Source organism: Pseudonaja textilis, chromosome 7 (genome assembly GCF_049901715.1).
Source record: "Pseudonaja textilis isolate UNSWEBS1 chromosome 7, rPseTex1.2, whole genome shotgun sequence".
Lineage (NCBI taxonomy): Eukaryota > Metazoa > Chordata > Lepidosauria > Squamata > Elapidae > Pseudonaja > Pseudonaja textilis.
Window position 1 is genome coordinate 46,143,547 of NC_141996.1, and position 14,495 is coordinate 46,158,041.

A 14,495-nucleotide genomic window follows, 5' to 3' on the forward strand; every position below is an offset into this window, starting at 1 on the left:
GGCATGTTTAATTCTACATTTACTTCTACATTTAAAATACTACTTTAAAGAAGAATCACCCAATAAACCAACCAACAAACTTTATAAAATATTCCCCTGAGCAACATACAGCACACAATAGCTCATAAATTTTCTGTAACCTCTCTTATCTTTGGGAAGCAAATTTTCTTCCACCACATTAGGTAGAAAAGTAGGATAATTTCTTTGAGAGTTCCTAATCAAGAACATAGAGATTTCTACTTATATTTCATTAGTCAACATTAACAAAGTTAATTGCAGCTGTAAAATAAAACTCCTACATATTGAACAATATATTTAATTCCAGTAGTACTTTGGATATTATGGTTGAATGCTCAGTCAACCGGATGTTTAGGCTGGGTTCAATATTTTTACCCAAGGACCTGGGATGGGCAGATTTTGATAATACTAAAGATATCATCACAGGATACAATTTGTTCCAAATAAAATTGCCATTTGCAATTGATTGATGGTAATTTTGACAATGGTCATGTGTTCAAGTGATGTTCAGATAGAATAGAGTAGAATAGAATAGAATTCTTTATTGGCCAAGTGTGATTGGACACACAAGGAATTTGTCTTGGTGTATATGCTCTCAGTACACATAAAGTAAAAGATACATTTGTCAAGAGTCAAAAATCATAAGGTACAGCACTTAATAATAGTCATAGCTTACCATAAGCAATCAAATCTTACTAGGAAACAGTCAACATAGATTGTAATGATACAAGCGACAACATTATAGTCATACAGTCACGAGTGGGAGAGGATGGGTGATAAGGAGTGATGAGGTTAATAGTAATAGTAGTGCAGACTTTATAAATAGTTGGACAGTGTTGAGGGAATTATTTGTTTAGCAGTGGTGGTGTTTGGGGAAAAAAACTATTCCTGTGTCTAGTTGTTCTGGTGTGCAGTGTTCTATGATGTCATTTTGAGATGTTTTGGATTGTACCCAAAATACCTATTATTATGGTACTCCTTTTTTCTCTTTTTTTTGCCACAGTTCTACTTCTATTTGCATTTGCATCTTGTATTTTGTAATTTCTTCCAGTTCTCCAATGCACCATTCTTGCTACTTTGTTGTGCCATTATTTGTAGTCAGTTTTTGTGATCTTGTAGCACAATGCAACAATTAACTAGATGGTCTTCTTTGAAGAGGCATCATTTACTGTCTTTTCCTGTTTTCTCAATTCTGGTATTTGTTCTCAAAACTTGGTCTTTTGCAGCCAGAATTAGCTCATCTGCCTCTTTCTTCAACTTTATTGCTCTTAATTATTGCTAATTTTTATTATCTGCTCTGCCTGTATTTCCCTTTTTTAATATATTGGCCATGTACAGTAACATTTGGGAAAATGTTTAAAATAATTTAACTTAGAAATTCAATTTTAATTTTCAAAGCAATTTTCATCCCCTGTGTAATCTAGTGTTGTTTAGCTGTATTTTTTTTACAATTATTACTTTATTTTGCTTAAAAACAAATCAAACTACAGCTATAGCCATCTTAAATGTGAGAACTAAACATATATGTCAACGTTTGATATGAAAAAAACTTTCTGAATCAAAGAGTAATGAAAACAAACAAACAATTTTTGGGGAAGTCATTCATAATTGTCATTAAGATTTTTCAGAGTATTCTGATTTATATAACTTATTTACATTCAGGCATAAAATTTAAGTACTGTATGGATCTATTTCACATTCAATGTTGAAATTTCTGTGCTACTCTTGTTTGGCATTCATATATCATCTGTAGGAGATTTCCATACGGATACACATACCCATACGGACATTCATTACAATTGTTCTTATAATGAACATTTCAATAGCAATACTTCTTTTATGTCTCACTGATTAGATTGTGTTATAAATTGAACAGATAATTGAAGTAATCAGCTGTTTTAATTCATTCACAGAGTGATATCATTTTCTATCATGCAGCACCATTAATGGTTTAAGTACTACCTTTAACTTTTATTTTTCATTTTTTGAAAAGGTTTTCAGTAAAATGCTACACAACCAGTATCATTCACTACCTCATAAACCTATTAGCTTTGCAGATATAAGCCTTTTATTTCACAGAACCGTGCACTGGATGTAGAACTGTTAACATGAGAACCTAGAAGGAAGTTAAAATGTGCTTAAATACAGACCTATTTTAAATAAATTTTAAAGAAAAAAATCAAGGAGAAATACATTATGCAGAGGTGAATCAAGTATATAATTTCTAAACAATCATATTTTATGCATAGAGTTATGTAAATGAGTCAGAATAAGAAAAGAGCAAAAATTCAGGTAGAAAATAATTATAGTACCAAGGACAAGTGCTTATATTAATAATTTTTTTTGGAATGAAATATGTAATTAAGGTAATTGTACATATATAGTTTAGAAAATATAATATTTTAGTGTGTGTTAGATCTCTGGAACTAAAAATTTATATTGTTCACCAAGCTTTAGTTAGCCTCTGCTGACTTCATCAGAGTGTAAACTACCATTAAGGAGATAGGTGTGTGTGTGTGTGTGTGTGTGTGTGTGTATATATATATATATATATATACACAATACATACATACACACACACACACACACACACACACACACGTCCCACGTCATTATAGTTATACTCTTAAACTTGTAGCAATGTTTCAGCAGAATCTCATCTGCCATTCATCAGGCTTCTGTACAGTATTCGTCTGTGAGTCAGACTTTCACAGCCATTTCTGTTTTAAATTTGGTGCTAGTCTACTGCTGTGCCAGAATGTTTTTTTCTTCATCCTGATTGGTTGGGAGTCTTGGTCTGTGTTTATTGTTATTGGAGTTTGCTGTGTTCTGCTTGATTGGTGTTTCTAATATCTTCTGTCTGTTTTGTAGCTTTTTTTGTCTTGATTGGCTGGCAACATTGTGTTTCTTGTATTGGAGGCTTTTAGTGTGGCTTGGCTCTGAGTAAACAGACAGCTATCATTTATTAGAAAGCTAGGTTTCATCTGGGTGCAAGGTTGGGGTGTGTTTGAGCCGGAGGTATCAGGCGGGGGTCTGTTTGTGCCCAGGTGTTTGCCTGGCTTGTGGTGTGGAGAATCTTTTTGTTTGTGAGTGCAGGCTTCTAGCTAATTGACAGTCTGGTGGAGTCATCTCTTTTATTCATGCTTTCAGGTCTTTTTTCAATTTCTATGGCTTCTCTGATAATTCTGTAGCTGGGGTTTCCTATAGTGGCTAGGTTTTGGTGCCACTGAAGTTGATGCTATGACCTGTGGCTTTCATGTGTTGGACTAGTGAAGAAATGTGTTCCAGCTTTTTTACTGCATTTTTGTTTTCATCCAGACAGGTACTTATTCTTCTACTGGTCTGTCCAATGTATGTGGCAGGGCATGATGCACAGGGGACTTCATATATGCCTTGGTTTTCCAGGTCAATTTTATCTTTGGGGTTTCTTAGGATGGCTGCTATTTTTCTGTCTGTTTTGAAGGCAGTTTTGATGTGATGCCTGTATAGTATCTTACTACAGACAAGGTACTACCGACAAAATCAGTAAGATATATATTATTTATTTTTAGGGGGCATGCATAAGTGCACCAATCATGACTACCGTCCCTGACCTATTGTTTTTTATTTTTCTTATAAGTATCTATCTCATGTATTCAAAACTATATTTATTCTTAAACCTGTATCTTGTAAGTGATTGACAAATCAAATAAATGCTAAATACTAAATATATGACATTAACCAGTGGCCATTGTGCTCATGACTTTGACAGCATTCTTTCTCATTCCCTCCCTCATCCCAACAGACTTCCATCTTAAAGGCCCCTTTGGTTTGTCCACGAGATTCATTTGTTGCTTTGCTCGTGATCGGAAGCAGTCTCTGCTCTTCTTGCAGGATCTTTCTTGGTGACTTAATACTTGGTAGGCTGGTAGCAGTTCACTATGTCTATTGATGGAGTTGTTGTTGGAAAATCAGGCTTCTTTCAGTAAGTGTCATCCTTTGGTTGCATCACAGGCAACAACTTCGGCCTCTTGAAAATTAAATATGTGATTGTGTTCCTTCATATGTGTCCAGATCTGGGAGCACTGCTCTTTGTGCTGGACAGCCAATTCATGTTCATGTGGTCTGTAACCACTTGGCCATTTCTTCTACACAGTTGGTTGCAGTTACTGCAGTTGATACATTAAACCACTGAAGATGCCTGTTCTTTGGGTAATGTTTCTTTTGGGTGCATCACTCTCATTCTCAATGTTAGATCTGGTTTATGCATCACCTTGACCCCATGTGTCAAAAGAATATGTGCAGCAGTTTCAGATACCCCACCCCCTATATACGGGAGCACCCTCCATGCAGATGTTCCATTAGCATCTTCAATAGGTTGTCAGGCCCTGGGTGTAATAAATCTTGGGATAAAGTCCATAGAATAACCATTGAGCTTACAGACTTGATAGAGGTATGTCCGCTCTTTGGCTTTGTCTGTCAGTTTGCTACAATGGGCATCTATTCTATTGAACCGTGCCCGAATACCACTGACTTTGTGTGAGGTGGGGTGATTATTCTCATTGTGCAAAATATGGTGTGTACTCATGATTTCTCGATGTACACCTGTGTCAAGGCTCCCATCTGGGTTACGACTGACTAGTACATTCAGGAAGGCCAACATGTTATTGGCCTCCTCTTCCATCGTAAGTTGAATGTCTGGGTCTATGGAATTGAGGATTTTCATAAATCTGGTCTTATCTGCTGTTTAATAATGACAAATGTGTCGTTGACATGTGCTCAAAACCTGGGGTTGTATATTTTCATTGCTTCATATTCTAATTTCTGCCTCTGTGACCACTCCCGAGATCAGAGATCCCATAGGTGTACCCTTTATCTGTTAATATGTATGGTGATTAAATGTAAAATAAGTTCTAAGGCAGAAATTCAATAGAAGGAAGAGATAGTTTGTGCTAGGGGATTTGGGGTTTTGTGACACTTTCTCCAATAATAGTTCTTTTATAGTTATGGTTGCTAACTCCTAGGGGATGGACGTAAACAGTGATATGACATCAAGTGACACCATTGTTTCATCCTCCGCAACCTTCACTCCTTCCCACCATTGTAGAAAGTCGGTAGAAGATTTCATGTGGTAGTGGTGCCTTCGATCAAATGTTGTAGCTGTCCACATAACCATTTGGCTAAACCAAATGTGGGAGAGCCACAAAGGGAGACAATGGGGTGCAGGGATACCTCTGCCTTGTGGATCTTTGGTAATCCATAGAATCCATCGTGCTATGGCTGAGTCTTTTGGCTGAATCATTTTTAGATCCTCCTCATCCATTTTTCCCTGTCTTTTGAGTTTATCGGCTACCTTATTAATTTGTTAATTTTTTAGTTCCAGAGATTGGATGTCTGTCTCTTTTTTCACAGTTTTACCTGGAACTCGTATTTTTAAAATAGTTTCTAATGTGTATGTGTGTGTGTGTGTGTGTGTGTGTGTGTGTATGTGTATAGATAGATAGATAGATAGATAGATAGACAGACAGATAGAGATAGAAATAGAGAGATAGAAGGAGATAGATAGATAGATAGATAGATAGATAGATAGATAGATAGATAGATAGATAGATAGATAGATGTCTCCCTATACATTATAGAGGTCACATAGTACTATCCTAAAAGCAGGTGCCATTTTGGAAATGGCTGCAATGAATTGAGGCCATCTGAAATGGGCCCCACATTTAGGATAGCACAATGTAGCCTCATGTAGATTGGCTGCATGGCTGATCTCCTGCTTCCTGAAGGAGATCTACAGAAAAAGTATGTGTCTAAGCCATGGTAGAGGTGGGGATGATGATGCAGGACTCACTGGTGTGGGAAGCAGGCCTAAGGCTGGAGGAACCAAGCAGTGTGAGAATTAGACCCAAGAACTGTAAGGACTCATTGGGGCACTATGGGGGAAGGGGAAATAAGTGGGTAGACACTGCAGTGTCCCTGCAATAAATTGTACAGCAGACAGATTGCCAATCTGACAGATTTTTTTTTACATGACTATAGCAGTGCTTCAGCAGCCATAACTTGAGCCAGGGGTGTAAGTCTCTTCATTCAGTGCTGTCATAATTTCAAAGAGTCATTGAACAGACACTGATTATTTGAGGTTTACTTGTTCCACATCTAGTTCTAAACACTACAATACAAACAAGATGCAAAGGCCCTAGAAAATGTGCAGAGAGTGCAACAAAGATTTTAAGTGGTCTGGAGGCTAAATCCTATGAAGAATGGCTAACGGAACTGAATTAAAGAAGACTGAGGGAAAACATGATAGCATTTTCCAGTACTTGAAGGGCTGTCACAAGGAAGACAGCATCAATTAATTTTCCATTCCATCTGAGGATATAACAAAAAACAATGGGTGGGAACTTATCCAACTTGGAAATAAGGAGGAATTGCCTGAGAGTGGAAAGTATTAAGCACTGGAACCACATACCTCCTGAACTTGTGGGTGCTCTATTGCTGAAGGTTTTCAAGAAAAGATTAAATAATTCATTTATCAAATAAGATGTGAAGAATCCTGCCTTGGGCAAAGCACTTGATTTGAAGACATCTGATGTCCTTTCCAATCCTATGATTCCATGATTGTTTCTGTAGTATGAGAAAACTGCATACATTTGCCCATTGTGCTTGTAGGAGGAGTTCAGTGTGACTTGAGGACACATTTACTTTCACTTTATTTACACTAGTTTCTTTGATTCATCTTTAGAAACCTGGTCTTGTTCTACCTAGTTTTTAGTTTGTACACTATGGATATTTGCTAAAGGTTTTATTCCTGGAAAATATTATACTGATCTGAAACACACATTTTTCATACCACAATCACCTTTGTGATTATGGGCACCTTTGTTTCATCACTATCAATCACCTTTTATATGACTGCTTTTTTATTCCATCCTTATTTTTATAAATAACACAAGGCAGTAAGCATACTTTCTTCTATTTTCCCCACAAAAGCAACCTTGTGAACTGAGACAGAGAGATCGGCCCAAAATCATCCAGCTGACTTTCATGCCTAAGGCAAGACTAACACTTATAATCTCCTGGTTTCTAGTCTACAACTTTAATCCCTACACTAAATGAAAATGTTCTCAGCAGTAAATAATTATCCTCTCAAACAGATCAAATTTAAAATATTATTTCTACAGATCACTTTCTTATACTTTGGTACCTGGTCAATCGTCTAAGACAGGAGTGTCAAACTGGAATTTTTAGAAGGCTGGATCAGCATTATGGTTCTTCTCTATGGGACATCTGGAACATCTGGCCAAAACAGGGAAAGGGGCTCACTTAGCCCCCCATGCCCCATTTTCAGCCTCGACAGCCTCCTACAGCACTTTGCTGGCCAAAATGGGATGCAGAAAGGTCCCAGGTGGCCCCCTGTGCTCCATTTTGGCTGACAAAGTGCTGCAGGAGGCCATACAGGCAAAATAGGCTCCCTAGGAGCCACGTGCGTCCTCCCTTGCCCCATTTTTGATGCCAGAGACACTGTGGACTGGTCCTTTGCTATTTCCAGCTGGCCCCACAGGCCAGATTTAAGCACCCTGTGGGATGGATCCGGCTCATGGGCCTTGAGTTTGACATTCCTGGTCTAAGATGTTTCCCTTTTCCTTCCTCACTTCCTGACAATAGTTTTTGGAAATATATAAACACAGTTTTTAATAAAAGATTAATTTATGCTTTTAAAAGACTTGCTCTTACTTTTTCATTGTAAAATGTTCATTGAATATTAATTATTTCTAAGGAATTTTTGAGACATTTCTTTTAATGTTCTCAGTCAGAAGGCCAAAGTTCCCCTTTATGACTTGTGGACTTCAATTCTCAGAATTCCTAAGCCAGAATGGCTGGCTCAGGAATTCTGGGAGTTGGTCACAGAAGAGCCACTGTTTCCCCACCCCTGTTCTAAATACTACAACTTTGTTGCCATTTCAATCTTCAAATTCCACTAACAAAAATCTATAGTGTAATTGGTATCCAGTATATTTAGAATATACATCATATTTGCCAGAAACATTTATTCTCCACTCCTCTACTCGTTGTAGAATATCTTATGCCACCAGACTTGAAATTCTAGAACTAGAAAACCTTGAATTACGCCGTCTTCGGTCTGATTTAAGCATGGTATATAAAATCATACATTGCAATGTCCTACCTGTCAATGAATACTTCAGCTTCAACCATAACAACACAAGAACACACAACATAACCCAGACAAATATTGATATCCCAATCCTCATCAGAGAGGCTGTTGAGCGTGAACGGAAACGTCCAAACGCCATCTTATTTGGTCTAGAGGGCATCAATGATAATGATGACATCACAACTGTCCGAAACATCATCAGTGATTATCAAGCATCAACCATCTCCCCTGATGAAATACTTGACATTTCCCGCATTGGCCGAGAGCTCAAAAACAGTGACGGCTCTGTGACCCCACGCTTCTGCAGGGTCATTTGCAAAAATGAATCAAGCAAACGCAAATTCATTTACACTATAAATTCACTCGCCAAAACCAACACCAACCATAAGAACCTCCGTTGTCGCCCTGACCTAACCATACAGCAACGTGCCCGCTCCCGTGTACTCCGCACTGAACTCAAAAAACGTCTCGACAATGGGGAGAAGGACCTGTACATTGACTACCATGCTGACTGTATCAAAAGTAAGTCACACATCCCGCAACTCAGCTTTAACCTTCAACCACAACCCTACCTCAACCAATCCACCATCACCCAAGACTAGGCACGCACGCCCCTAACTACCTCAACTCCAACTACTGCTGGCCTTAAATGCAAGCTACTCAATGCAAGAAGCCTTGTAAATAAAATACCTGAATTTTTCCTCCTACTAAATATGGCTAAATTCGACATTATATTTGTCTGTGAAACATGGCTCAATGCATCTCTCCCCGACTCCATTACCACAGTAAGAGACTATCATGTTTACCGATCAGATCGTGAAATTTGTAGAGGAGGTGGTGTTGCTATCTTCTACAAAAAGTCCTTACATCTAAAAAATATCAAAGTTACCCAGGAGCTTGCTCTTCCTGAGACCATTATCTGTGAACTATCCTTAAATATCACAATTCGATTCTTACTATGTTACAGAGCACCTGATTATGACATTGTACATGTAAACAAGCTAAATACACTACTAACATGGGCAGCATCCTGCCCATACCCTTTTATCTTTCTTGGTGATTTCAATCTGCCTCATATTGACTGGACCCTAAATGAATGTACAACTGAAACCATACATGCAACCTTTTACAATGCTGTTACAGATCTGGGACTGGAACAACTAGTATCCAACAACACTAGACTAAACAACTGCCTCGATCTCATCTTCTGCAATAGTTTGAATTTAATTTACGGAATACAAACTAAAGAACCCTTTTCCAGCAGTGACCACAATATGATTGACTTTTGTCTCAACATACGTCCACACAAAAACCACCACAATGATGTGATCCCCAATTATAATTTCAAAAAGGCAACTATGATCTTATAAACAACGATCTCTCATCCCTTGATTGGCAATCTCTATTCAATGGATGCAATACTGTTGAAGACCATTACAACATATTTTTACTTGAAGTCAAAAGAGTCATCAAACTATATGTACCAACAACTACTCCCAAAACAAAACAAAAAAACAGATTGCCCATAACAATAAGGAAACTTCAATCCAAAAAGAGATCACTCTGGCGGAAAAACAAATCTGGTCACGTTGCCAATTTCAAAAGCCGATACAAAAATTTATGCCACCAAATAAAGACCGAATGCACCAATTATCATATTAAACAAGAGGAAAACCTTCTAAGCACCAATTCCACCAATGCTTTTACAATTTTGTAAACAACAAACTAAAAGATTCAAGGTCCATCCCACCCCTGATAGGACCTAATGGTAAAGACTGCAACGACGACACCATTAAAGCCAACATCTTTAACACATTTTTTGGCTCAGTATTTGTAAACAGCAATGGATCATGCCCAGCATTTCCTAGCCGAACCACAGATAACTACAGTGATCTAATACATATCGATTTTACAGAAGACAATGTTGAAAAAGCACTACGCAATCTAAAACCATCCCTATCTATTGGACCGGATGGAATATGTGCCTATCTCTTAAAAATTTATCCACTGCCATAGCCGAACCTCTAAGCATAATCTTTGAAAAATCTTTCAGGACCAGTTCCTTGCCTAACCTATGGTCACAAGCCACAGTCATCCCCATCTTCAAAAAGGGAGACCCTTGCCTAGTTGAAAATTACAGACCAATCTCCTTATGCTGCGTCACCTGTAAAGTCATGGAATCAATTATTAACCAATCCATCATCCTCCACTTAGAGACAAACAACCTACTCTCCAATAAACAATTTGGTTTCAGAAAAAGCTATCCTGTAATCTGCAACTCTTACACTGCAAAAACATATGGACTACACAACTTGATCAGGGCAAAACAATAGATGCAATCTACATAGACTTCTGTAAAGCCTTTGATCCAGTGGTACATGACAAACTACTACTAAAAATAAAATCCTATGGTATCTCTGGACAACTGCATAACTGGATAGAAGCATTCCTGTCAAACAGACAACAAATGGTCAAAATTGGGAGTGTCCTATCAAATTCTGTACCTGTCAATAGTGGTGTCCCCAAGGCAGTGTTCTAGGACCAACTCTCTTCATACTCTACATAAATGACCTCTGTGATCATATTAAGAGCAACTGCGTTCTTTTCGCTGATGATGTAAAGCTGTTCAATACCACAGACAATACTGCTACCCTTCAAGAAGATCTTGACTGTGTATCAGAATGGTCAAACAAATGGCAACTTCAAATCTCAACAAATAAATGCTCTGTCTTACATATTGGCAAAAAAAATCCGAAAATAAAATACAAGCTGAATAGTCAAGATCTTGTTGATGATCCAAGCTCTGTAAAGGACCTTGGAATACTCACCTCTAATGATCTAAGTGCTAGTGCCCACTGCAACTACATAGCCAAAAGGCATTAAGAGTTGTTAACCTAATCTTACGTAGCTTTTTCTCTGGTAATATCACACTACTAACTAGAGCATACAAAACATTTGCTAGACCAATACTCGAATACAGCTCATCAGTCTGGAACCCACATTACGTATCTGATATTAGCACAATTGAGAAAGTCCAGAAATATTTCACAAGAAGAGTTCTCCACTCCTCTACTCGTTGTAGAATACCTTATGCCACCAGACTTGAAATTCTAGAACTAGAAAACCTTGAATTACGCCGTCTTCGGTCTGATTTAAGCATGGTATATAAAATCATACATTGCAATGTCCTACCTGTCAATGAATACTTCAGCTTCAACCATAACAACACAAGAACACACAACAGATACAAACTCAAGGTTAACCGCACCAAGCTTGACTGCAGGAAATACGACTTTAGCAACAGAGTGGTCAATGTCTGGAATACTCTACCCGACTCTGTAGTTTCTTCCCCAAACCCCAAAAACTTTAACCTTAGACTGTCTACTATTGACCTCACCCCTTTCCTAAGAGGTCTGTAGGGGGCGTGCATAAGTGCACCAACGTGCCTACCGTCCCTGTCCTATTGTTTCTTTTATTTTTCTTTTATTTTTCTTATATGTACTCATTTCATGTATTCATAATTATGTATACACTTTTACTTATCTCGTAAACAATTGACAAATAAATAAAATAAAAATAAATAAATAAAATAATTATTATTATAGAATAATTAGTGTTGTATTTGTTATCAAGGCAAAAGTAGCACTTCTCTGAGCAACAGCTAGGCAACTCAGCTACCCAGAAGAATGGCAGGTGCTGAACGATGAAATTGTGTATGCTACATGATCTGTCCTGTGCCTCATCTTCAATCCTCAATCCTTTGCATATAATAAAATCAAAATCAGTTATACTTTTTTCTTTCTTTTTCTACATGAAATTGAAATGGTATATATTTCCTAAATCCCAAGAGTTGAACGATCAAAAGTCCATTTATTGGCTTTTGCTTCCCAACAGGGGAAAAAAAGAATGCATATATACATATGCAGGTGTCAAATCTTTGCAATATAATGCTATATGTTACTTCCTGTTCTTCATACAGTACAGTTCTTGCCATTATTACTGTAAGATAAATTAATAACAAGCTGAAATAAAATATAATATATAGATTTCTATGGTAAAGAAAATGTAATCAAATCATTTATCTCTATAGTTAATAGTATTTTTCTCCTCCTCAAGCTGAGTCATGAACATTTTCCCTCTTTTGAATTCTAATTGAAAAGCCTGTCAGAGTTTCATGGATAAAATGGTGCCGTATAATAAAAATTTCTTAAATTGCAGCGTTCAAGTTTCTGTTTTAACATCTTTTTCTTTACTTATTTTTTCCAATCTTAAATGCCTTCACTTATGCTCTATCTAACTGGCAATAAAGTCAAGTCCTAATCCCAGAGGCCACCATTCCATTTACTCTATTCCATAACTCTGAAACTTATACATTAGCTTCAAATATGAAACTTTATCAACTCTTGTCAGAAAAATCCATGTGTAATACACCACATATTTTGCTTGGCAGAGCAAAAATATCCTCATTCTGATAGGTTAATGAGGCATGATATACTTTGCCTCAAACTACAATGACTATTTTTTCCTTAACTTCACTAATCTTCTCTAATATTTTCCTATCAATCTTGAAAACGATTCTTCTGAGTCTAAACAATAGTTATTTTCAGATTGAACCCATGCTGTATCAAGCATTTCCTCATACAGTATTAAAGCTGCTCAACCTTTTTGCTCAGGTGATTGTAAATTTATTGCTACCAATACCAAATACAGTAAAAGCAATTGTCTTTCATACACAAAAATATAAGCTAGAATTTACATGAAAAAAATTAACTACATTTATAAATGTCTAAGAAAAACCTATATATTTCAATGAATATGTAACTGGTTCTAACAGTATAAAGAAATTGGTAGTTATCAAAAGTTACAGAATACAGAACAACAGAATTGGAAAGGAACTTGGAGGTCTTTGGGAGTCCACTCCCTGCTCAGACAGGAGACCCTATTCCATTTTAGACAAGTGGCTGTCCAGTCCTTTAAAAAAAAATAAACCTCAAGTGATGAAGCACCCACAACTTTTGAAGGCAAGGCATTAATTGTTTCTAGTGTTAAAAAAATTCTCCTTAGTTCTAGGTTACTTCTCTCCTTGATTAGTTTCCATCCATAGTTTCTTGTCTTGCCTTCTGGTACATTGGAAAAGAATTTGACCCTCTTTTCTTTGTGGCAGCCTCTCAAATATTGGAACACTGCTATCATGTCACACTAGTCCTGCAACCATTCTTCATATGTTTTAGTGCACCAGACCTTTAATCATCTTACTCTTCTCTGCATTCTTTCAAAAGTCTCAACATCCTTTTTATAATATGATGACCAAAATGGAATGCAGTATTCCATATGTAATCTTATTCAACTAATTGATACAACTAATTGATTCAGCTTATTGGATGTGGTCCAATAGCATGTTAGTTGAATCTAACCATGCCATTGGACTAATGCTCCCTCACAATATACTAACTTCCTTTCTGTTCCAAGTCAGAATTCACTTATCAGAATTCACTTAAAAAACATTATCAGTACATGATACTAGATAAAGTCTAGTTTCAATAGAAAGGAATAATTATTTATTTTTTTATTTCATTTGTCAATCGCTTACAAGATACAGGTATAAGAATAAACATAGTTTTGAATACATGAGATAGATACTTATAAGAAAAATAAAAAGAAACAATAGGACAGAGATGGTAGGCATGATTGGTGCGCTTATGCACGTCCCCTACAGGCCTCTTAGGAAGGGGGTGAAGTCAATAGAAGACAGTCTAAGGTTAAAGTTTTTGGGGTTTGTGGAAGAAACCACAAAGTCAGGTAGAGTATTCCAAACATTGACCACTCTGTTGCTGAGGTCATATTTTCTGCAGTCAAGTTTGGTGCAGTTAACCTTGAGTTTGTATCTATTGTGTGCTCTTGTATTGTTATGATTGAAGCTGAAGTATTCATTTGCAGGTAGGATATTGTAATGTATGATTTTATATACTATTTTTAGATCGGACCGGAGGCGGCGTAGTTCTAGGTTTTCTAGGTCTAGAGTTTCAAGTCTGGTGGCATTAGGTATTCTGCAATGAGTAGAGGAGCGGAGAACTCTTCTTGTGAAATAGTTCTGGACTTTTTCAATTGTGTTAATATCAGATACATGATATGGATTCCAGACTGATGAGCTGTATTCAGGTATAGGTCTAGCAAATGTTTTGTATGCTCTAGTTAGTAGTGTGATATTACCAGAGAAGAAGCTACATAGGATTAGATTAACAACTCTTAATGCCTTTTTGGCAATGTAGTTACAGTGGGCTCTAGCACTTAGATCATTAGAGATGAGTACCGTAAGGTCCTTAAC